Consider the following 25,899-nt stretch of genomic DNA (forward strand, 5'->3'; position numbering starts at 1 on the left):
GTTTAGGGTTCCCACAAACGCAGTGTTAGCGGGATCAGCCCAGATACCTGCTAGCACCTGCGTTTTGCCCCTCTGCCCAGCCCAGCCCAGCCCACCCAAGTGCAGTATCGATCGATCACTGTCACTTACAAAACACTAAACGCATAACTGCAGCGTTCGCAGAGTCAGGCCTGATCCCTGCGATCGCTAACAGTTTTTTTGGTAGTGTTTTGGTGAACTGGCAAGCACCAGCGGCCTAGTACACCCCGGTCGTAGTCAAACCAGCACTGCAGTAACACTTGGTGACGTGGCGAGTCCCATAAATGCAGTTCAAGCTGGTGAGGTGGCAAGCACAAGTAGTGTCCCGCTGCCACCAAAAAGACAAACACAGGCCCGTCGTGCCCATAGTGCCCTTCCTGCTGCATTCGCCAATCCTAATTGGGAACCCACCGCTTCTGCAGCGCCCGTACTTCCCCCATTCACATCCCCAACCAAATGCAGTCGGCTGCATGAGAGGCATTTTCTTTATGTTCTCCCGAGTACCCCTACCCAGCGAACCCCCCCAAAAAAGATGTCGTGTCTGCAGCAAGCGCGGATATAGGCGTGACACCCGCTATTATTGTCCCTCCTGTCCTGACAATCCTGGTCTTTGCATTGGTGAATATTTTGAACGCTACCATGCACTAGTTGACTATTAGCGTAGGGTACAGCATTGCACAGACTAGGCGCACTTTCACAGGGTCTCCCAAGATGCCATCGCATTTTGAGAGACCCGAACCTGGAACCGGTTACAGTTATAAAAGTTAGTTACAAAAAAAAGTGTAAAAAAAAAAAATAAAAAAACACATACAAAAATATAAAATAAAAAAAAAATAGTTGTCGTTTTATTGTTCTTTCTCTCTCTATTCTCTCTATTGTTCTGCTCTTTTTTACTGTATTCTATTCTGCAATGTTTTATTGTTATTATGTTTTATCATGTTTGCTTTTCAGGTATGCAATTTTTTATACCTTACCGTTTACTGTGCTTTATTGTTAACCATTTTTTTGTCTTCAGGTACGCCATTCACGACTTTGAGTGGTTATACCAGAATGATGCCTGCAGGTTTAGGTATCATCTTGGTATCATTCTTTTCAGCCAGCGGTCGGCTTTCATGTAAAAGCAATCCTAGCGGCTAATTAGCCTCTAGACTGCTTTTACAAGCAGTGGGAGGGAATGCCCCCCCCCCCCCAACGTCTTCCGTGTTTTTCTCTGGCTCTCCTGTCTCAACAGGGAACCTGAAAATGCAGCCGGTGATTCAGCCAGCTGACCATAGAGCTGATCAGAGACCAGAGTGGCTCCAAACATCTCTATGGCCTAAGAAACCGGAAGCTACGAGCATTTTATGACTTAGATTTCGCCGGATGTAAACAGCGCCATTGGGAAATTGGGAAAGCATTTTATCATACCGATCTTGGTGTGGTCAGATGCTTTGAGGGCAGAGGAGAAATCTAGGGTCTAATAGACCCCAATTTTTGCAAAAAAGAGTACCTGTCACTACCTATTGCTATGATAGGGGATATTTACATTCCCTGAGATAACAATAAAAATGATTTAAAAAAAAAAAAAAAATGAAAGGAACAGTTTAAAAATAAGATAAAAAAAATAATAATAATAAAGAAAAAAAAAAAAAAAAAAAAAAAGCACCCCTGTCCCCCCTGCTCTCGCGCTAAGGCGAACGCAAGCGTCGGTCTCGCGTCAAATGTAAACAGCAATTGCACCATGCATGTGAGGTATCGCCGCGAAGGTCAGATCGAGAGCAGTAAGTTTAGCAGTAGACCTCCTCTGTAAATCTAAAGTGGTAACCTGTAAAGGCTTTTAAAGGCTTTTAAAAATGTATTTAGTTTGTCGCCACTGCACGTTTGTGCGCAATTTTAAAGCATGTCATGTTTGGTATCCATGTACTCGGCCTAAGATCATCTTTTTTATTTCATCAAACATTTGGGCAATATAGTGTGTTTTAGTGCATTAAAATGTAAAAAAGTGTGTTTTTTCCCCAAAAAATGCGTTTGAAAAATCGCTGCGCAAATACTGTGTGAAAAAAAAAAATGAAACACCCACCATTTTAATCTGTAGGGCATTTGCTTTAAAAAAAAATATATAATGTTTGGGGGTTCAAAGTAATTTTCTTGCAAAAAAAAATTATTTTTTTATGTAAACAATAAGTGTCAGAAAGGGCTTTGTCTTCAAGTGGTTAGAAGAGTGGGTGATGTGTGACATAAGCTTCTAGATGTTGTGCATAAAATGCCAGGACAGTTCAAAACCCCCCCAAATGACCCCATTTTGGAAAGTAGACACCCCAAGCTATTTGCTGAGAGTCATGTTGAGTCCATGGAATAATTTATATTGTGACACAAGTTGCGGGAAAGAGACAATTTTTTATTTTTTTTATTTTTTTTTGCGCAAAGTTGTCACTAAATGATATATTGCTCAAACATGCCATGGGAATATGTGAAATTACACCCCAAAATACATTCTGTTGCTTCTCCTGAGTACGGGGATACCACATGTGTGAGACTTTTTGGGAGCCTAGCCACGTACGGGACCCCGAAAACCAAGCACCGCCTTCAGGCTTTCTAAGGCCGTAAATTTTTGATTTCACTCTTCACTGCCTATCACAGTTTCAGAGGCCATGGAATGCCCAGGTGGCAGAAAAAAACCCCAAATTACCCCATTTTGGAAAGTAGACACCCCAAGCTATTTGATGAGAAGTATAGTGAGTATTTTGCAGACCTCACTTTTTGTCACAAAGTTTTGAAAATTGAAAAAAGAAAAAAAAAAAATGTTTTTCTCGTCTTTCTTTATTTTCAAAAACAAATGAGAGCTGCAAAATACTCACCATGCCTCTCAGCAAATAGCTTGGGGTGTCTACTTTCCAAAATTGGGTCATTTGGGGGGGTTTGTGCCACCTGGGCATTCCATGGCCTCCGAAACTGTGATAGGCAGTGAGGAGTAAAATCAAAAATGTACGCCCTTAGAAATCCTGAAGGCAGTGATTGGTTTTCGGGGTCCCGTACGCGGCTAGGCTCCCAAAAAGTCCCACACATGTGGTATCCCCATACTCAGGAGAAGCAGCTAAATGTATTTTGGGGTGCAATTCCACATATGCCCATGGCCTGTGTGAGCAATATATCATTTAGTGACAACTTTGTGCAAAAAAAAAAAAAGTTGTCACTTTCCTGCAACTTGTGTCCAAATAGAAAACATTCCATGGACTCAACATGCCTCAAAGCAAATAGCTTGGGGTGTCTACTTTCCAAAATGGGGTCATTTGGGGGGGTTTTATGTCATCTGGGCATTTTATGGCCTTCAAAACTGTGATAGGTAGTGAGGAGTAAAATCAAAAATGTACGCCCTTAGAAATCCTGAAGGCAGTGATTGGTTTTCGGGGCCCCGTACGCGGCTAGGCTCCCAAAAAGTCCCACACATGTGGTATCCCCGTACTCAGGAGAAGCAGCTAAATGTATTTTGGGGTGCAATTCCACATATGCCCATGGCCTTTGTGAGCAATATATCATTTAGTGACAACTTTTTGTAATTTTTTTTTTTTTTTTTTGTCATTATTCAATCACTTGGGACAAAAAAAATGAATATTCAATGGGCTCAACATGCCTCTCAGCAAATTCCTTGGGGTGTCTACTTTCCAAAATGGGGTCATTTGTGGGGGTTTTGTACTGCCCTGCCATTTTAGCACCTCAAGAAACGACATAGGCAGTCATAAATTAAAGGCTGTGTAAATTCCAGAAAATGTACCCTAGTTTGTAGACGCTATAACTTTTGCGCAAACCAATAAATATACACTTATTGACATTTTTTTTACCAAAGACATGTGGCCGAATACATTTTGGCCTAAATGTATGACTAAAATTGAGTTTATTGGATTTTTTTAGAACAAAAAGTAGAAAATATCATTTTTTTTCAAAATTTTCGGTCTTTTTCCCTGTATAGCGCAAAAAATAAAAACGACAGAGGTGATCAAATACCATCAAAAGAAAGCTCTATTTGTGGGAAGAAAAGAACGCAAATTTCGTTTGGGTACAGCATTGCATGACCGCGCAATTAGCAGTTAAAGCGACGCAGTGCCGAATTGTAAAAAGTGCTCTGGTCAGGAAGGGGGTAAAACCTTCCGGGGCTGAAGTGGTTAAAATGTGCAGTCCCTGCACAAAATGACATTTTTAAAGGAATAAAAGTCATTTAAAACTGCTTGCAGCTTTGATGTAATGTCAGGTCCTGGCAATATGTATGAAAATCAGTGAGACAAACGGAATGGGTACCCCCCAGTCCATTACCAGGCCCTTTGGGTCTTGTATGGATATTCAGGGGAACCCCGCACCCAAATTATAAAAAGGAAAGGCGTGGGGCCACCAGGCCCTATATACTCTGAACAGCAGTATACAGGTGGTGCAAACAAGACAGGGACTGTAGGTTTGTTGTTAAGTATAATCTGTTTGTAATTTTGAACTGTTACATTTTTAACGTGTTTAGCTCCAGACAAAAAATCTATTTTAGGCTTTTTGGAAAACATAGGGAAGGGTTATCACCCCTGTGACATTTGTTTTGCTGTCTGTGCTCCTCTTCAGAAAATTTCACCTCACTTTTTGTCCCAATGACAAATGTTTTTTGTGAAACAAGGATTGGTGATAAAGCATCAGTGGAAAGGAGAAAAGTTTTTCCCATATTAACTATTACAGGATTTCCCTTCCTAGGGGTAGATTTCATCTCACTTCCTGTTGTCTCCTTTCGTTTGCAAGTAAGAGTCGTTTGTAAGTTGGATGTTTTAAATTAGAGGCCTGCCCTATATACTCTGCAGAAATTGTGGACTTAGGTGTTGGTGTTGCCACAACACTGTAATGCCGCGTACACACGGTCGGACTTTTCGTCTACAAAAGTCCAACGGACGCCGACGGACTAAAGCTGGCTGGTAATCCGATCGTGTGTGGGCTTCTCCGGACTTTCAGCAGACTTTTTCAGCCTCAAATCCGACGGACTTTAGATTTGAAACATGCTTCAAATCTTTACGTCGTAACTACGACGGACCCCGAAATCCGCTCATCTGTGTGCTAGTCCGACGGACAAAAACCCATGCTAGGGCAGCTATTGGCTACTGGCTATGAACTTCCTTATTTTAGTCCGGTGTACGTCATCACGTACGAATCCGTCAGACTTTTGTGTGGTCGTGTGTAGGCAAGTCCGTTCGTTAGAAAATCTGCTGCAAGTCCGCCGAAAGTCCGCCGGAAGTCTGTCGGACAGGCTGTCGGACTTTTGTAGACGAAAAGTCCGACCGTGTGTACGCGGCATAAGCCCTCACAGGGCCCTGCTGTGAAATATTAGATCAAGAATTGTAATTACATGCCCCTGTTGAACAGGGGCAAAAAAATTGGGCCTTTGGTGATGGTGGTGGTGTTGGTGCCACAACACTGTAAGTCCTCACAGTTACTCTTGGTGGGCGCTGGAACGGGCCCTGCTGTGAAATAATAGATCAAGAATTGTAATTACATGCACCTGTTTAACAGGGGCAGAAAAATTGGGCCTTTGGTGGTGGTGGTGCTGGTGCCACAACACTGTAAGTCCTCCCAGTTACTCTAGTTGGAGCACAGGAATGAGCCCTGCTGCAAAGTATTGCATCAAAAATTGTAATTACACGCCCCTGTTAAACAGGGGCTGAAAAATTGGGCCTTGGCCACTGGTGGCGGCGCCCAGAACCAAAAATTTTCTTACAAGCTATCAGCCTGATCATTGAGGAGGAAGAGGACAAACACTCAGCATAACAGGATAGTCACTCAGCATCAGCATAGGCAGTCTTGAAGGGATCTGACATTTAAAAAAAATTATTCGGTTACATCAGCATCAGGTGCTTGGTAGCTGGTGGTGATCCAAGACTGATTCATTTTTATGAAGGTCAGTCGATCAACCGAGTCGGTGGACAGACGCACCCTGTGATTGGTTACAAAGCCTACAGCAGCACTGAATGTGCATTCCGAAAGAACGCTGGATGCAGGACAGGCCAGTAGCTCAATTGCATACTGTGCAAGCTCTGGCCAGTGATCCATCCTCAAGACCCAGTAACCCAGAGGATTTTCGGTGGGAAAGGTGTCCAAGTCAGATCTTGCCCCTAGGTATTCCTGCACCATGTAAAACAGACGCTGGCGATGGTTGCTGGAACCGATCATACCTTGGGGCTGCGGACTAAAAAATTGTCTGAACACATCGGTCAGACGGCCACCTTCTCCACCGCTCCTTCTTTGACTGACCGAAGCCTCAGCAACACGTTCTCCAGGAACAGGAGTTTGTAACCTCCCAGTCTCTGGGAACGCGTTGCACAGACCTTTCTGCAAGGCCTCCCGAAGATGTTTCCTCCTCTGCTCCCTCTGCGACGGCAAGATAAGGTCCGCAACCTTACCCTTGTAACGTGGATCAAGGAGGATTGCCATCCAGTATTGATCCCTCTCCTTAATACCATGAATACGAGGATGCTTCCACAGGCTTTGCAGGATCAGGGAGGCCATGCAGCGTAGGTTTGCTGAGGCATTCGGTCCGGAGTCCTCTGGGTCACTAAGGACGACATGATCCGCAGCCACCTCCTCCCAGCCACGTACAAGTCCAAGGGTTTCTTGGGACTGTAAATGATCCCTTAAAGACTGCTGCTGATGCTGAGTGCCAGGCTGCACCTCCATGCTGACATAATCCTCCTCCTCCTCCTCTTCCTGTGTGATCGGCGGGCACGCAGTCACACTGTCTGGATAAAGGGGGCCTTTACAGCTAAGGAAGTCCTCCTCTTCCTGCCTCTGTTCTGCCTCAAGTGCCCTGTCCATTATTCCACGCAGCGTGTGCTCCAACAGGTGGACAAGGGGGACAGTGTCACTGATGCATGCACTGTCACTGCTCACCATCCTCGTGGCCTCCTCAAATGGTGACAGGACAGTGCATGCATCCCTGATCATGGCCCACTGGAGTGGGGAAAAAAAACAAGCTCCCCTGACCCTGTCCTGGTGCCATATTCGCACAGGTACTCATTGATGGCCCTCTGCTGCGTGTGCAGCCGCTGCAGCATGGCCAACGTTGAGTTCCACTTGGTGGGCATGTCACAGACTAGGCGGCTCTTGGGCAGGTTAAATTCCTTTTGGAGGTCAGCCAGCTGAGCACTGGCATTATATGACCGGCAGAAATGCACACAGACTTTCCTGGCCTGCCTCAGGACATCCTGTTAGCCCGGGTACCTTCCCGAGAACCACTGCACCACCAAGTTAAGGGCGTGAGCCAAACAGGGCACATGGGTCAGTTGTCCCTGTCGAAGGGCGGAGAGGAGGTTGGTGCCATTGTCGCAAACCACCATTCCTGCCTTAAGTTGGCGTGGCGTCAACCACCTCTGAACCTGCCCCTGCAGAGCGTACAGAATCTCTGCCCCAGTGTGGCTCATGCCCCCCAAGCACAACATATCAAGCACCGCATGGAATCTTTTGGCCTGCATACTTGCGTAGCCCCTTGAACAGAGCACTGTTGGTTCCGAGGACAAAGCACAGGAAGAGGCCATGGAGGAAGAAGAAGAGGAGGGGGTGGAGGAGAGAGGTGTGTCAGAATCACCAGTAGTGGCATTTTGGAGGCGTGGTGGCAGAACAACCTCCAACACTACTGCACCTTGTCCTGCATCCTTCCCAGCTGCCAGCAGAGTCACCCAATGTGGTGTGAAACTTAGGTAACGTCCCTGTCCATGCCTGCTGGAGCATGAGTCAGCAGTAAGATGCACCTTATCGCTGACCGCCCTGTCCAGCGAGGCCAAGACATTGCCTTCCACATGCCGCTAGAGAACTTGAATTGCCTTCATTCTACACCTTCATTCCTCTCAGTGCAGGTCTCAGAGAGGACTGAAGGTATAGTGGGGTTGGAGATCCCAGCTGATGAGGAGCAAGAAGAGGTCCTCTTTGTTCTTTGGTGTGGGTCTTTTAGGTACGCTTGCCAACTAACTGCATGCATGGCAGGTCAAAATATGTCTGGTCAAGCATGTGGTGCCCAAGCGGGAGATGTTTTGGCCAGGCGAGATACGCTTGAGACATATGTTGCAAATAGCAGCGGTGCGATCTGATGCACTCATCTCAAAAAAGGCCCACACCAAAGAACTTTTGGAATAACGTGCAGAGACAGCAGCGCCCTGCACATGTGGAACTCTGCGGTGTGATGCAGTCAGTGTGCTGCCCTTAGGCTGGCCCCTGGAATGCATCCTGCCTCGTTGGTGATGTGCCTCCTCCTCCTCCTTCTCCTCTCTCCTCACAGGCACCCACGTTGAGTCAGTGACCTCATCATCCCTTGACACGTGCCTTGAGAAAGTCACGTGTCAGTGATGCAACGCGTGGGAGGAGCCTAGGACACAGTCTGCTGAATACATTGTATCAAGCAGCAGCAGCTTGCGTAGTAAGCCTTGTCTTTATAAGCCAGCTGAGATCTGCCTATCTGCTTATCTGCATGCCTAAAACAAGTCAGGCACATGTGAGTGTATCACTGTGCTGTTTTGCCTGTGAACTTTTATTGTAACAATATTGCGCAATGTTTTCTCTCTTTGTTTATTTTACATAAAACCACTTGATACTGAGAAAATTACCATTCATTGTGGCTGTGGAAGAAATAGCTCAGAGGGTGAACAAATAAGTACTGCAGGAATCCAGATATCCCAGATTACTGAGGATTGAACTGTCACCTGTTACTTATCCTATCTCATTAATTTCAATATCTATATTTAATCAGATTCTATTGGCACTATTTATATATTTATACTCATCACTTGTATATATATTGCACCTTTATAAGCATATCATTTATTTATTTTTTATTACGGAGGATTCAACACTTATCACAGGGAATATATCTAATTTATTTATTTATTGGCACTAATTTGGATTGATTACTATTTGCAAACGCATTTTTAGTATATCTATACACAATTGTTGCTTAGTTTACTTTGGAGATATCGCACCACTTCCAGTGGATTTGTATAACTGGAGGAACACAGTTTTTAAATATTTGCGATTTTTTCATATATTTGCGATTTTATATATATGCGATTTTTTAGCGATTTGGTAGCAATTTTTTTCCCATTGGTTTTTTAGCACAAAAAATGATTTTGTCACATTGATTGAACTTTGTATCAGAGCGCATCAATCTATTTTATATGTTTTAATTTTTAGGGGATTCTGACCACTATATAATTGATAGCAGCTTGATATCATTGTCAATCCAACAATATTTTTTCTTTTTTTTTTGTTTTGTTTTTGTTTTTTTTCTTTCAATACATTTTTATTATTAATAATAAAAATATATCAGACACAAAATTTGCATCAAACATTACATGGAATAAAGGTAGAAGGGAAATTAGAAGTACAAAAAAATCTGAGGCTTAGCCTCCTAATGCAGGGCTTATAAGTAAAAGAAATAAAATAAAGCAACGTTAGTGCAAATCCTTAAAACAAGACTGGCGAATCAGCTTGGGATGTCAGGTCCCAGTTGCTAGAACGAGATAAGAAGATCCTACCGCAGGGTCAGAAGACCAGAGGAGGCAGGGTTATAGCAGAGCTGGGGGGAGAGGGATACTGGTATGTAAAAGAAGGATCTATCTTGTATACACAAGGGTTCAGGGAGCAGGCAAGGCTATCCGTCACCCACCCCAAATAGGAACACACTGTGGGCGAGGGACCGCCCCACCCTCCCGAACCCTCAATCTCAGCCTCCCCCACCAGAGGCGTCAAATAATTTTGTTCCATTGTAGGAACAATGTATTCCCTGCTTCATTGGTTTCTATTGTCAAGTGGTCAAACCACCTTAGCTACGTATCCTCAAACAGAGGGAGAGCTATATACTACAGACAAGCCCTAGCCTCATGAAGCCCGGGGATCATTAAGGTATTATTTAAACTCTCCCGGTAAGTATTAATAGGTAAGAGACCAGGTCAAACTTCTTACAGCTACTTTAAAACCGTGAATCTGAGGGAGTGTAGGAGAAGGGGAAGGGGGACCAGGATAGGGGAAGGGAGGGGGATGAGAGGAAAATCACAAGGGAGGAGGAGTATCCGTGGAGTCACTCAGAGAGCCTGTTGCCCTGAAAAACTAACGCCAGGGCATAAGGAGATATGGCAAAAGTTAGCCCAAGGTTTCCAGGTTAGTTCGAAAATATGGGTTTTGTCCTGTATAATGCTAACAATCTTCTCTTGCGCCATAATCCAGGATATTTTATGCTTCACCGCTGCAAAAGAAACCCTGCGTTTTTTCCAACAAGAGGCAATTGTGATTTTGGCGCCCAGAAGGATGAAGAATATCAATTTCTGTGTATATTTATCTACTTTTTCCACTTTCATATTCAGTAGAGCTATCTCTGGGGATTGGGGAATATGAACAGAGGTTATTTTACGTATTACCGAGAAAATTTTGTTCCATAGACTCCGTATGCGGGGGCAAGCCCACCATACGTGAGACATTGTTCCTACATGGCCACAGCCTCTAAAACACAGCGGGGAAGCATCAGGGTATATCCTTGCAAGAAGAGAAGGAACCCTTTACCACCTCATGAGTACCTTAATGCTACCCTCCATGAGAGAAACATTTAATATACCTTTAAAAGAGCGCTGGAAGCAGGAAAACCATTGATCACTCTCCCACGAAAAGTCCAGGTCCTTTTCCCAGGATAAGGCGTATGGAAGCTTGGATGCTACTGACGCCAGTGATGCATATATGACGGAAATCCCCCCTCTCTGATCCATTGCACCCGCACACCAAGACTCATAGTTAGATATTGAGGGGGGTGTTGATTTGTTTGGCCAGAGGGAATGAAGGAAATCTTGTATTTGCATAAAGCGAAAACGTTCAGCCTGAGGCATTTCCAGCTTGCTAGTGCAGAAAGCCAGAGTGAGAGGACCTGTGGAGGAGAAATAGTTCCCTATTCTGAGTAATCCCTTATTCAGCCACCAACTAAACGCTAAGATGTTCATTCCTGGCGGAAAGTCGGGGTTATGAAAAATATGTGTAAGGGGTTTGAGGGAGGAAATCAAGGAGGGGCTTTTATAAAGTCGGTCGCATAGGGCCAGAGAATGAGACAACGTGGGGGCTAGTATGGGCGGTCTCGATTTAGTAGGAGACCACAATAAAAAGTCAATTGTGTGGAGAGGGACTGCTTGACGTTCCATTGTAACCCAATCAGGCTTTGGGCCTTTTGAGTATACGACGGAGATTTGAGCTAACTGGGCTGCTTGATAGTACCACCAAATATTGGGAAGTGCTAGACCCCCTTGTGATTTAGACCTGAAAAGGATATTTTGAGCGCAGCGACTTCCCTTCGGGCTCCAAATAAATTTTATGATTTTGGATTGGAGTGGGTGTACTTGCGATTTTTGGATTGGGATGGGCAAGGATCTGAATAAGTAAAGTATGCGTGGGAGGAGAGTCATTTTGACCGCATTAATACGGCCCAGCCAGGATAGGTTGTGATTATCCCAGAGGGAAAGGTCCGATATCAATTTGCGGAAGATGGCCGGGTAGTTGGAGGAATAGAGGGAGGCTATACTTGCCGTGAGATGTACTCCCAGATAAGGGAGAGAGACCTCATTCCATGAAAATGGGAAGTGGTTTTGTAGGCTACTTAGGGTATTGGGGGGGACCGTAATGTTCAGGGCGGAGGATTTGGATACATTGACTCGCAGACCCGATATTTCACCAAATTTATCAAGTAAAGAGAAGATATTAGGAGTGGAGATCAGAGGGGATGTCACGAAGAGTAATAAATCATCCGCAAAAAGGCCACATTTGTGCTCCTGTTTGCCACACATCACCCCTTTAATGTCGGGATGGTTCCTAATCGCAACAGCCAGGGATTCCATGGCTATGGCGAATAGAAGGGGGGATAGAGGGCAACCCTGTCTAGTTCCTCTTTCTATAGTAAGGGGCTCGGAGTAAAAGCCCTGCAATCTGACCTGTGCACTTGGGCCAGAGTACAGGGCCCTGAGGATGCTCAAGAATCGTGGACCAAAACCCCACCGATCTAGAACCTGGAATAGGTATGGCCAGGTAACTGTGTCGAAAGCCTTCTGCAGGTCAACGGACAACAGATACCCATGTTGTGGGGGACCCCCATCCCATTGAGAATTGAGTAAAGAAATGATATCGACTGCTCTCCTGATCTGGTCAGGTCCTTGTCTCCCCGGAATAAAGCCCACCTGGTCCTTATTAACATAGAGAGCTATACAGGACGCTAGACGGTTGGAGAGAACTTTAGTTAAGATTTTTAAATCGTTGTTGATTAAGGAGATAGGACGATAATTAGCAACCATAGTTGTGTCTTTGCCGGGTTTTGGAATGACCGAAATGAAGGCAAGATTTAGGGCTTTATCCAGGGGAGAGTCAGACCTGAGGGAATTAAAGAATCTGACTAAGTACGGGGTTAATATGGGACCGAATTTTTTATAATAGCCAACGGAGAAGCCATCAGGGCCCGGGGCTGAGTTTTGTTTCAGGTGTTTAATTACCGCGAGTACTTCGGTTTCAGTGATTGGACCCTCTAGAAGTTCCGAATGGTCCAGAGATAATTTGGGAAGGGGTAGGTTGTCTAGGAATTCTGATATGGAATGATTAGATGATACTTTTTCCTTTTTATATAGTGAAGTGTAAAAATCGTGGAATGTTTCCATTATCCGTTTTGGGTTTTGGGTGAGATCGCCTGATGGGGTGCGAATTTTGGGGAAGGTGATCGATCTCGGTTTTGGTGACAATTTGGCTGCTAATTTAGCTCCTATTTTGCCAGTTTGGTGATAAAAGCGGGCACCTGACCACCGGAGCTGTTTCTCAGCCTCGGAGGTAAGGGCCAGGTTTAGAGAAGTCCTTGCATTCTCCAGCGCCTCTAGAGAATCTTTGGTGGGGTTCCGTTTGTGGGCTCCACACAGAGATTGGAATTTTAACCGAAGGTTATTGATATCAGCTGTACGTTGGTGGAGATTTGAATAATTTTTCCTCTGAGTACTGCCTTATGAGCAGCCCACAGCGTCTCCGGAGAGACCTCTTCAGTATCGTTTAAACGGAAGTATTCCTGTATCTCTTTTGCTAAGATCGAACATTGTATTGGGTCACTGAGGAGCCCTTCATTGAGGCGCCATATAAATTTGTTGCCTGGGTTGGGAGATTGCTGCATATATAAGACAACCATCGAGTGGTCAGATATAGGGGAGTCCCTCATAATTGCTTTGAGAGCTCTAGGAATGTTTTGTGATTGAATAAAAATATGGTCGATTCTTGTGTAGAGGTGGTGCGGGGCGGAATAATGAGTGAAGTCCCTGGACCTAGGATTCATTTCCCTCCAGATGTCCACAAGGCCCAGCGAACACAGTGTGGAGGCTATTTTAGTGCTTTGTTTTGGAGGTTTTCTAGGACGAGGAGGACCAGAGCCCGCTTTGTCCAGTGAAATGTCAAAAGGGAGATTTGTGTCTCCTCCCATTATGATTTTCCCTTCAAGTTTTGGGCCTAGTGTGGACATCATTGTGGAGATAAAGGAAGCCTGGCCTTTATTCGGGGCATAGTAAGAAATAAATGAGTGCATTGATCTCTCAATCGTGCCCTTTACTAAAAGAAACCTGCCCGCTTGGTCCTTAATAACTTCTGTGGAAGAAAATTTAAGATGTTTTGCGAAGCAAATAGCAACCCCTTTTGTCTTATTGTCAGCATTGGAGAGAAAAAACTGAGTGTAGTGGCCATGTAGGAAGAAGGGATTGTATGAGGATGGGAAGTGAGTTTCTTGTAATAAAAGAATTGCTATTTTTTGTGATTTGTATAGGTTAAATAGTTTGCGTCTTTTGACTGGAGAATTCATTCCCTGCACATTGTGCGTGGCTATACAGAGGGGATGGGGGGGTATCAGTGTGTCAGAGTGCATGGATCAGAAGGGAGGATGAGCGCCCCACACAACTAGTGCTTACCTGGGATTTCAAGATATATACATGCGTCCAAGCCTCCACGGCCTGAGTTCCTGGGATTCCTAGTAGCAACTGCCTCGTTTGACTCCTGAGTGACTCCGGGGATAGGTGGGAGGGAGAGGTGAGGAAATGAAGAGAGGTTGACCCTGGGTGGGAGAGACCAGACATGTCAAAAGCAATATGGAACAAAAACCATATCCAAGAAAACATTTCAGTTAAAACTGAGTAACTTTCAAGAACCCCTACAGGAGGGAAAGGTGAGTGTTTGCCTCCTGCAAGGTTTTCCCTTAGAACAAAACCCCCCCCAAATGGGGTCATGGAAGTGTCTCTGAGTGGGGGAAAATACCACTCAGAGACTCGTGGAGGCGAAGTGCCGCCACTCCGGCCAAACCGCCAAAAATAATACCAAAATTGAAACCATGAAAAAACATACGAAAAGGAGTCCTGAGAAAGATGAAGCAAAAAATAAACTTCTCAGCATCCAAAAAACAAAAAAGAAAAAAAAAGGGAAAAATCCCAAAACGAATCTGGCTAGGATTCTGCCAGGAGAAAACGGGGGATTAGGAAGTCAGCGTCCCATTTTCAAACGACTACCGCAGGAGTTCCTGGGGAGTAAAAAGGGGGTTGATTCTGTTGATAGTAGACTGTTCTTCATGGAGGGTGACCATCTTTGGATCTCTTGGCATGTTGCTTGTGCCATAAGGGTTGGATGGGACTTGAGGGTGGTGGTCTTTTTGTTGATTGAGGTGTTCTAGGATCCATCACGGCAGGTGGTGCAGGCGAGTGTGAAATAAGGCCCAGTTGCAGCAGCAATCTTTCTCCGTCTCCAAAGTTTGTGAAGCTGTATGATTTATTTAGGTAGGCAAAGTTGAGGCGAAAAGGGAACGACCATCTGTAAGCGATCGATTTCTGAGATAAGCAGCTCAAGAGAGGCTTCAAGGATCTCCGTTTCTGTATCGTAAGGGGGGAAAGATCCGCAAATATTTGGATCAGGTGCCCTTGAAAGGAGAGATTTTCTGTTTCCCTTGCTCTGTGCATAACATCCTCTTTAACTCTGAAGAAGTGGGGTTTAACCACTATGTCTCTGGGCAAGCCGTCCTGGCGCGGAGGTTGTAAGGCCCTGTGTGCTCGGTCTAACTCCAATCTGTAGTCTGGAATGTCCGGAAGTAAGTGTTTGATGAATGAGCGAACGATTTTATCTGTGTCTTTGAATGATTCTGGAAGTCCTCTTAGCCTAAAATTGTATCTACGAGACCTATTTTCAAGGTCATCGAGTTTTGAGTATGCTATGTCCAGTTGGTCATGTAATTCTTGGATCCTGTCAGTGTTCTGGTTGGCGACTGCTGCGATTTGATCAGTCTTTGATTCAATTGCCTCAATTCTAATGCCCAATTGCTGCAAGTCTGCCTGTATAGTGGTGGTGATTTGTGAGGCATTTAGCGCTAACCCTCTTGAGAGCATGTTAGAGAAGGTATCCATTAAGGCTGCGAAATCTGTGGGGATAGGGCCAGGAGAGGTAGGCCGAGGGCTAGATGTGGAGCATCTCTCCTCCATCTGGGTCAGGGGGGGAACTTCCATAGGGCTACATCCTAGTGAATCAGGGAGGGATGCTGGAAATATCCCATCCTGGGGATTACTCACTGTTGGTGGGTTTATCTTGTCTTCATGTGAAGGCAGAAGAGGGAAGTCTTCCAGGGATGCCGCTGGATTCTTTGTGGGGCCTCGTGCGGCGCTAGCAGCCGCCATTTTCGTGTAGGCCGCGATCCGCGGACCGGGATCCAGGGATCGGGAAAGGTCCCGTCTTGCTGAGCCCCCGATCATGCGAGGGGGTCCCCCAGGACTCCGGGAGGTAAGGAGGGGGTCCGATGTGCTGGTTGCGCTGCTTATCGTGGCTGTGGCGGTGGATGCTGGCCGGAGTGGAGCGGAGCTCTCAGAACGAGCGACCATCCATGGAGCTGCCGCGCATGCGCCTCTCCAACAATTTTTAAAAAATTTTTTTTTTATTTAATTAATTGCACGTGCATTCACATACATTTGATTTACACTTATTTGATTGTATATGTCACGCTAGAACATTATTGCGCTTGGTGTTTTTGTTTATTTACTGGCAGTATGCTGCAGCAGGGGGAACATGACTGCCAGATTGCTGTCCTTCTTGGGCACCCCCTCTGTCAGGGCTCACATTACTGCCTTCATCTAGCTCAGTACCATCATCAGAGCCTTCAAAATGCTGGGCATCCTCCTGGAGCATGTACCCAACACTGTGGGCAAACAGTTTGAGGGACTCCTCAGGAGGACATGGTGGGGCTAGGGAAGGAGTCACTGATGCCAATGAGCAGAGGGAAGAGGCCGCGTTGGCAGCTGCTTTGCCAGACAAAGTACCCTGAGCCTGGGTGAGAGAGGATGAGGAGGATGAGGACGGCTTGGTCATCCTCTCGACCAAGTCTTCCGCATGTTGAGGCTCAACAGGGCCAGCTGCCGAAAAAAAGGCCAAGCGTGTCCCACGGCCATGTGCTGATGAGGATGCACCGTGCCCACGACCAGCACTGTTGCCTCTAAACACAGAGCCTGCTTGCCCTCTTTTATTGGATTGTGACTGTCTGCCTCTCCTTGTTGGCCTTCCAAACATACTATTGGCCTGCAGTGAGAAGCACAAAACTGGGATGTATATATATATATATATATATATATATATACGGTATATATATATATATATATACCGATTATACTGCAGCTAGCAGAATCAACTGCCTGCCTGTAGTATTATTAGTATGATAACACCTGCACTTGTCTTCAGGTAGCTATACTGTAGGTGCAACTGTACAGGGTACACAGTACAGTAACTGGAAATACGTCAAGAGCCTACACAAGCACCTGGCCGCAGGTAGCTATACTGTAGGTGAGACTTTGCGGGGTACACAGTACAGTAACTGGAAATACACCTAAGAGCCTACACAAGCACCTGGCTGCAGGTAGCTATAATGTAGGTGAGACTGTGCGGGGTACACAGTACAGTAACTGGAAATACTTCAAAGAGCCTACACAAGCACCTGGCTGCAGGTAGATATACTGTAGGTGAGACTGTGAGGGGTACACACCATTCAGGTCTGGTATGGATTTTAAGGGGAACCCCGCGCCAAAATTTAAAAAAATGGCGTGGGGGTCCCCCTAAAAATCCATACCAGACCCTTATCCGAGCACGCAATGTGGCAGGCCGCAGGAAAAGAGAACGAGAGAGCACCCCCCCTCCTGAACCGTACCAGGCCACATGCCCTCAACATGGGGAGGGTGCTTTGTGGTAGCCCCCCAAATCACCTTGTCCCTATGTTGATGGGGACAAGGGCCTCATCCCCATAACTCTTGCCCGGTGGTTGTGGGAGTCTGCGGGCGGGGGGCTTATCGGAATCTGGAAGCCCACTTTAACAAGGGGACCCCCAGATCCCGGCCTCCCCCCCATGTGAAATGGTAATGGAGTACAAATGTACCCCTACCATTTTCAAAAAAAGTGTCAAAATGGTAAAAATGACATGACACGGCTTGGGGGCAAGTCCTTAATTAAAAAAAAAAACCCTGCCCCCCTCTGACACACGGGAACATCCCTATGGCTTCCCCGTAACATCAGAGGGGAGCGGGCCACCCGGTCCACCCCCTCTGATGCTACGGGGAAGCCATAGGGATGTCACCGAGCGTCAGAGGGGGCGGAGCGGGTGGCCCCGCCCCCTCTAACACTACGGGAAAGCCATAGGGATGTCCCCGTGCATTAGAGGGGGCAGGGTCACCCGGGGATGTCACTGTGTGGCCCTGCCCTCAGTTATAAAAGAACTGTCACCTGCGAGGATGCGTCATACGGAGAGTGCCTCCCCTGGGGGCGGGTCGGTGCGGCTTTTTTTATTTCTTTTTCGGTTAGTCGGCGGAGCAAGAGAAGAAGAAGACTTTGAGGGACAGTTTTATTTTTTAATAGAGGACTTGTCCCCAAGCCATGTCATGTCATTTCTACCATTTTGACACTTTTTTTGTGAAATGATAGGGGTACATTCGTACCCTGTTACCATTTCACACAGGGGGGAGGCCGGGATCTGTGGGTCCGCTTGTTAAAGGGGGCTTCCAGATTCCGATAAGCCCCCCCCACCCGCAGACCCCCACAACCACCAGGCAAGGGTTATGGGGATGAAGCCCTTGTCCCCATCAACATAGGGACAAGGTGCTTTGGGTGGCTACACCAAAGCACCCTCCCCATGTTGAGGGCATGTGGCCTGGTACGGTTCAGGAGGGGGGGCGCTCTTTCGCCCCCCCCTCTTTTTCTGCAGCCTGCCAGGTTGCAATCTCGGATAAGGGTCTGGTATGGATTTTTTTTATTTCGCCGCAGGGTTCCCCTTAAAATTCATACCAGACCTGAAGGGCCTGATATGGAATTTGGGGGGACCCCCACGCAATTTTTTTTTAAATTTTGGTTCGGGGTTCCCCTTAATATTCATACCAGACCCAAAGGGCCTGGTAATGGACTGTGGGGGAATCCCATGCCATTTTTTTCAATGACTTTTATGTGTATTGCCGGGACCGACAATTCATTATAGCCGCGAGTAGTTTTAGATTACTTTTTTTCCATTAGAAATGTCATTTTGCTCTCGGACTGTTCTAAACACGGGAAACATGCGCCACTTTACAGGCATACGATAGACATCCCCCAGGTATGAAATTTAAAGGTCGTTTTTAAAACTTTTTTTGCATTGATACATGTCCCCTGGGGCAGGACCCAGGTCCCCAAACACTTTTTATGACAATAACTTGCATATAGGCCTTTAAAATTAGCACTTTTGATTATTCATATTCGTGTCCCATAGACTTTAACGGAGTTCGCGTGTTCGAACAAATTTTTTGTCTGTTTGCATGTTCTGCTGCGAACCGAAACGGGGAGTGTTCGGCTCATCCCTAGTCCTTAGATGTGGAGGCTGCATTCATTTTCTAATGCAGCCACCATCTTACCAGCCATCTTCTTCATTCAGGTTAAGTACATTTTCTTTATGTATGAAAAAACACCTGGTGGCCCTCACAGAAATCCAGTTTCCTTCCTGGGCACTAAACAGAAATCTCAAACAATGCTACCAGCTTTCATAGCCATCTTCTGTGAACTATAACACACCCCCCTTCAATTTCAATGTGTTTATTACGTTTTCCATGAACGAATAAGACATTTAAAATAGATAGAAAAGTACAAAAGACCATCAACTAGTCACTCCGTTAAAAAGTTAGTCAGAACACAACATAATACAAAAATATTAATAGTCCCTGAGTTCTGAATAGACTGCCATTGTCGAGGTCCCTCCTGTCTTAACTAGCTATCTGCAAAATTATACTATATGCATAGATTATGTATCTTAAACTCAGTAGGACATTGAAAAGTTTTCCATAGATAATGCAAAATGTCAAGCAGCCGTAAGTCAAGGTTCCCCAAATGAACAGGGCTCTAAGAAGCCATAGCAGTGGAAGAAAGAAAAGAAGGAAAGTAGAGGTATGGGCAAGTGTCTACTTCAGGCCTGGGGAGATGTTTCTAGTTCAACTGGTATCACCCATCAGATATCGGATCCAAGGATCCCGTGTGTTTTCAAACAATGGCAGCTTATCATTTACGAGCACCGAAAGGTGTTCATTGATCATGAGCCAAGACTGCTTTGTCTTTAATAATTCCAACGGAACCTTTGGAGACCTCCAGGATCTAGCAACAGTGATACAAGCCACAATGATTATAAATGTTATCAATCGTGTTATGGGTTTTGGTGCTCCCTCCACTGTATGGTCCAATAGTGCCTGTTGTGGGGATTTAGTGAGTCAGTCTCACGCCAGTAAGTTAGTTAATAAAATAAAAATGCCTGCCCCCTAATGAGGGGAGAAAGAGAGAGAGATAGAGAGAGGGAGTTAGTTATGTTGAGGTGGTGAGGGGGGGATTGGACTGGGGGTGGAGGGTTTGGCACTCAAAGGGGGGGGAGTAGTGGGTTGCAAAGTTTTTTCTTTCACATGGTATAAGTTTTATTTTAACCATGGCCACTTGTGGCCTCTTATATTATATGAGGTTGGGTAAACACATGGAAGGTTTCTTTTTATTTTTTTCTAGAGTTGAGGAACTTGGCCATGAAGGCTGATATACACAAATATGGATAATCGATATTTAATCACATGGCACGTTTGGTTTTTGTGTGGTTTTTTTTTTTGCTTGTTCGTGTTTGAAGTGTCACTCAGGGTTGAGGAATTAGGCCATATAGGCCGATATACACAATCATGGATAACCAATATTAAATCACAAGGCACAATTTTTATTATTACATTTTTTTTTATATTACACTTAGTGTCACGTAGAGTTTAGGAATTAGGCCATATACTGTACACAATTATGGACAACCAATATTTAATCACATGGCACAATTTTTATTATTATAATTTTTTTCTTTTTGGCACAGACGGGCACAGAAGGGCACAGCAGGAGAACACATGACTTAAAGTGGAAGGAACGGAGTGTGAAGGGACAGAGCAGACCTACCCCATGGCAGGGAGGGAGGGAGGGAAGAAATAGACAATATACAGTATATAATATTTTTTTTTTGGGGGGGGTTTAGTATAATTGGTTAACTGCTGACAAGAGAGACCTGTAATTAGTTTTTTCTTGTTTATGTTTATTTCTGTGTATTTTTTGTGTAAACTATGGAATGCAAGAATGTATAATATTGAATTGTAAAGATGAATTTAAAATGGAAAAATAAAAAATTTTGATTATAAAAAAAAAAGTGAGTTAATAAAGTGATATGTGCGGATCCAAAATCTTTCGACCTTTGGGCACGTCCACCACACAAGGTAAGCCAAGCCCTCCTGGCCTCAACCCCTGAAGCATAGGGGGGAGACACCCGGGGCCCAGAAGGCTTTTCTAGCAGGAATCATGTACCATTGCATAAACACTTTGTAATTGGCCTCTATTAAGAATGTGTTGATTAGGTTTTTCGAGGCACGTTGCGCCCTCTGGCAAATCAAGTGTTTCCTCGATGTTCTGCTCCCATTTGGTCATATAGGGAAGCTTGATGTCTTGGATAGTGAGCATGTCGGAAGTTTTTGATATATATCTGGAATGTTTGTCTATATGTTTGCATAGGTACTCCATAGGAGTGGCAAAAGAAAGTTCAGAGGTCTGTTAGGAAATGTTAGGAAATGGGCAATTTGGGTGTAGCTGGAAATCTCTGTGCACGGTATGCCAAACTTTTCTTTAAACACACCTACCTTCTATGTAAAGGAGATAAGGAGTGGAGGAGGATTTTGTGGTCCAAATCACGACAGTTGCCCAGGGTGACAACGCTGTTCCTCCAGAGATACAGTACATTAAATTAGCGTTGTCACCCTGGGAGTAGAAAGTGAGTGATTAGAAGGGGAAAACAATGGAAAAAGCCTTGAAATAAAATTTAATGCAGTCACCACATCTAATGACTGGTAATCTGCAATATATTTTTTTTTTTTATGAGTTGGGGTGGGGATTTCAAAATCATTTTCATCACAGGCCACATCAGCATTATGGTAGAGACATTCCAATGTACCACTATTGTACAATTTATTGAAAAATTGGTTTTGGTAACAGAAAAATATTTTTTTTAATCATCAGACAAATATTACCAATATTACTGTGCCAATATTACCTTGTACTGCTGCCGGGAAGAAGCTGGGGGCAGGGCTTGGAAGCAGAAAGTGCAGGGTCTGGAGGAGGACCAGAGGAGGGCTGGAGTCAGCTGCCGGAGTCTGCTGAATGCTGAGACCAGGTGATGTGGGGGCGCTGCAGCTGAACAGAGGTGCAGGTTCTGTAGGGGGAGTTCTGTCCTCCTCTCAGCTGCTGAGTGCCGAGACAAGGTGGGGGCGAAGAAAAGGGGGTGCCACGGCTGCAGGAGAGGTGTGAGAGCCACATGAAATGGCCTGGCAGGCCGGACTCAGCCTGCAGGCCTTGTTTTTGACATATGTGTGTTAAGATATAGATATATTCTTTATCCTTACCCCTGTTATGTGAAGCCCTAAAGTGGTTCTAAAGCCAAAATGCTTTTTACCTTAATTCATTCCCTGCATTAGGGAAAAAAAGTTTTAAAGCTTGCTGTCCTCCCAGGTTTCCCTGTGTGAAGAGCAAAAAATGGGAGAGGAGATCCAGCACGATGCATGTCTGCATCTTTTCTCTCTACTTCTTCACACAGGGATTCAGACAGCAGCAGGAGCCATTGGCTCCTGCTGCTGTCAATCAAATGGGGTGAAGAGGAAGAAGGGGCGGGGCTAAGCCTCGCTGTGTGTGTCTATGGAGCGTGGCTTGCTATGGGGGCACACAAAGAAGAGGAACCAAGATTGCTGGCAGGGGGACCCAAGAAGAGGAGGTTCCGGGCCACGGTGTGCATTACCACTGCACAGAGCAGGTTTAACATGTTTATTATTGTAACCGCTTCCCGTAATCAGCGTGTACCGCGGACTCCATGTCCACCGGCACCCGCCGATTGTTCATTACACATGCAGAACGGCTATGTAAAGAAGGCAGATTGCCGTTCTGTCAGTGGGGAAGGCATTGATCCTGTGTTCCTGCAAAGCAGGGGGATAAATTAATGCCTTCCCCTAATCAAAGCATCTCCCAAAGTTTAGTAAAAACTATGGGACACATTTAACCCTTTGATTGCCCCTGATGTCAACCCCTTCCCAGCCAGTGTAATTAGTACAGTGACAGTGCATATTTTTAGCACTGATCACTGTAATAATATTACTGGTCCCCAAAAAGTGTCAAAAGTGTAAGCTAGTGTCCTGACTGTCCACTGCAATATCGCAGTCCCGCTATAAGTCGCTGATCGCCGCCATTACTAGTAAAAAAATTAAAATTCAATAAAAATATTCCATAGTTTGTAGACGCTTTAACTTTTGCGTAAACCAATCAATATACCCTTATTTGATTTTGTTACCAAAAATATGTAGCAGAATACATATTGGCCTAAATTGATGAAGAAATTTGATTTTTTTGCTTTTATTGGGTGTGTATTATATCAGAAAGTAGAAAATATCGGGTTTTTTTTTTTTTTTAAATTGGCAATCTTTTTTTGTTTATAGAGCAAAAAATTAAAACTGCAGAGGTGATCAAATACCCCCAAAAGAAAGCTCAATTTGTGGTAATAGAAGGACATAATTTTATTTGGGTGCAGTGTCGCACGACCACGCAATTGTCAGTTAAAAATAAGCGCAGTGCTGTATCGCAAAAAATGGCCTGGTCAGGAAGGGGGATAAATCTTCCGGAGGTCAAGTGGTTACGATAATTAGAAAAAATACATTTAATAACACTTTAATGTTTAAACTCAGCATCTAATCTCTAAAAAAATTGAATCCCAAGCCTAATACAAACCTAACAAAACAAAAAGTCTAAAGCTGAATACACACTATACAACTTTTGTTATTTAATCACTTTAAAGCCTCATACACATGATCGGACTTTCTGCCAACAAAACCGTGGAATTTTGTCTGAAGGGCGTTGGCTCCAACTTGTCTTGCATACACACGGTCACACAAATGTTGGCCAACAATTATGAACCTAGTGATGTACTAGAAGTACTATGTGGTTTTTCAGCTCTTTAGCGCCACCCTTTGGGCTCCTTCTGCTAATTTCGTGTTAGTAGAAGTTTGGTGAGTGTTGACTCGCGCTTTTCTTTTTGCGCTTTTCAGTTTGTTCCTGAATGGCCGTTCGTCAACCAGACATGTTGCGGAATCGGAGGAGATAACGTGTTATTTATTATTGGCCTTGGAATTATTGCTTTGACATTATTTTTTTGGTTGAATAATGATTTGATTAGTTATATTTTCTATATTTTTGGATGCATAGAATGTACTTTTTGGTTAAGTTCTATTGGCAGATAGCATGTCTAATTTTTTTTTTTTAATGCACAATAAAAAAAATTGTGTAGAATAATACTTGGCTATGTGTTTTACTTCAAATGACAGTTTGGGAGTAGGCAGTTACATTTAAAAAAAATACAATGTAAAATTAACCACTTGCCGACCGCCTCACGCCTATATACGTGAGCAGAGCGGCACGGGCAGGCAAAATCACGTACCTGATACGTGATGCCTTCTCGTGGGCGGGGGGTCCGATCGGATCCCCCCCGGTGCCGTAGGTGGTCGGCTCTTATTCGCGGGCGATGAGGGGTCAGGGGGAGGCCATCCATTGATGGCCACCCCCTCCCGATCGCTCCCAGCGAATCAAATGCTTCCTCTCCCTCTGTAATGTAAACAGAGGGAGAGGAAGTGATGTCATCTCTCCTGGAGCCGGTCTTTTTGATCCGACGCCGAGGAGATAAGACATCCAAGTAAGTGCACCAACATTACACTTCCAGTAGAACACGCAGGCACACTTTTCACCCCCCTGTCACCCCCCGATCACCCCCCTGTACCCCCTGTCACTCTGACACCAATAGCAGTGTTTTTTTTTTTTGCATTGGTGTCAGTTTGTGTCAGTTATAAGTGTTAGGGCAGTTAGGTTAGCCCCCTTTAGGTCTAGGGTACCCCCCTTTAGGTCCAGGGTACCCCCCTAACCCCCCCCTAATAAAGGTTAACCCCGTGATCACCCCCCCGTCACCAGTGTCGCTAAGCGATCGTTTTTCTGATCGCTGTATTAGTGACACAGGTGACGCTAGTTTAGGGAGGTAAGTATATTAAGGTGACCAGATTTTCAAAATAAAATCCGGGGACATATTTTTTCAATTTATTTTTTATTGGCAAATGGTAAACTATTTGATAAGCATATTTTCCTCAAATGATATATGCAGTGTATGAGGTATGTGTTTATGGAATGATTGTATGATATATACATTATTTCTCACATTTTCTCCATGAGATGAAAAAAGAAATATTTCTTACCACTGTGTACATTACAGGCCTCCTCTCAGACCACCATCCAGAGCACTGTGTATCCCCCCAGTCTGCACAATCCCCCAGCCCAGTCTACAAAATCCCCCCCAGTCTGCACAACCCCCCCAAGTGAGCACACCCCCCCACCAGTCTGCACAATCCCCCCCAGTCAGCACAACCCCCCCCCAGTCTGCACAATTCCCCCCCCCCCAGTCAGCACAACCCCCCCAGTCTGCACAATCTCTCTCCCCCAGTCTGCACAACCCCCCCCAGTCTGCACAATCCCCCCCCCCAGTCTGCACACTCCCCATTCCCCCCCCAGTCTGCACAATCCCCCCCCCCAGTCTGCACAATTCCCCCCCAGTCTGCACAATCCCCCCCCCAGTCTGCACAATCCCCCCCCCCAGTCTGCACAATCCCCCCCCCCCAGTCTGCACAATCCCCCCCAGTCTGCACAATCCCCCCCCCCCAGTCTGCACAACCCCCCCCCCAGTCAGCACAACCCCTCCCCTAAGTGAGCACAACCCCCCCAGTCTGCCAGTCTGCACAATCTCTCTCCCCCAGTCTGCACAACCCCCCCCCCAGTCTGCACAATCCCCCCCCCAGTCTGCACAATCCCCCCCAGTCTGCACAATCCCCCCCCCCCAGTCTGCACAACCCCCCCAGTCTGCACAATCCCCCCCCCCTCAGTCTGCACAATCCCCCCCCCCAGTCTGCATAATTCCCCCCCAGTCTGCACAATCCCCCCCAGTCTGCACAATCCCCCCCCCAGTCTGCACAATCCCCCCCCCCCCAGTCTGCACAATCCCCCCCCAGTCAGCACAACCCCTCCCCTAAGTGAGCACAACCCCCCCAGTCTGCCAGTCTGCACAATCTCTCTCCCCCAGTCTGCACAACCCCCCCCCCCCCAGTCTGCACAATCCCCCCCCCAGTCTGCACAATCCCCCCCAGTCTGCACAATCCCCCCCCCCAGTCTGCACAATTCCCACCCAGTCTGCACAATCCCCCCCCCAGTCAGCACAACCCCTCCCCTAAGTGAGCACAACCCGCCCAGTCTGCC

Source organism: Aquarana catesbeiana, linkage group LG13 (assembly GCF_042186555.1).
Source record: "Aquarana catesbeiana isolate 2022-GZ linkage group LG13, ASM4218655v1, whole genome shotgun sequence".
NCBI lineage: Eukaryota > Metazoa > Chordata > Amphibia > Anura > Ranidae > Aquarana > Aquarana catesbeiana.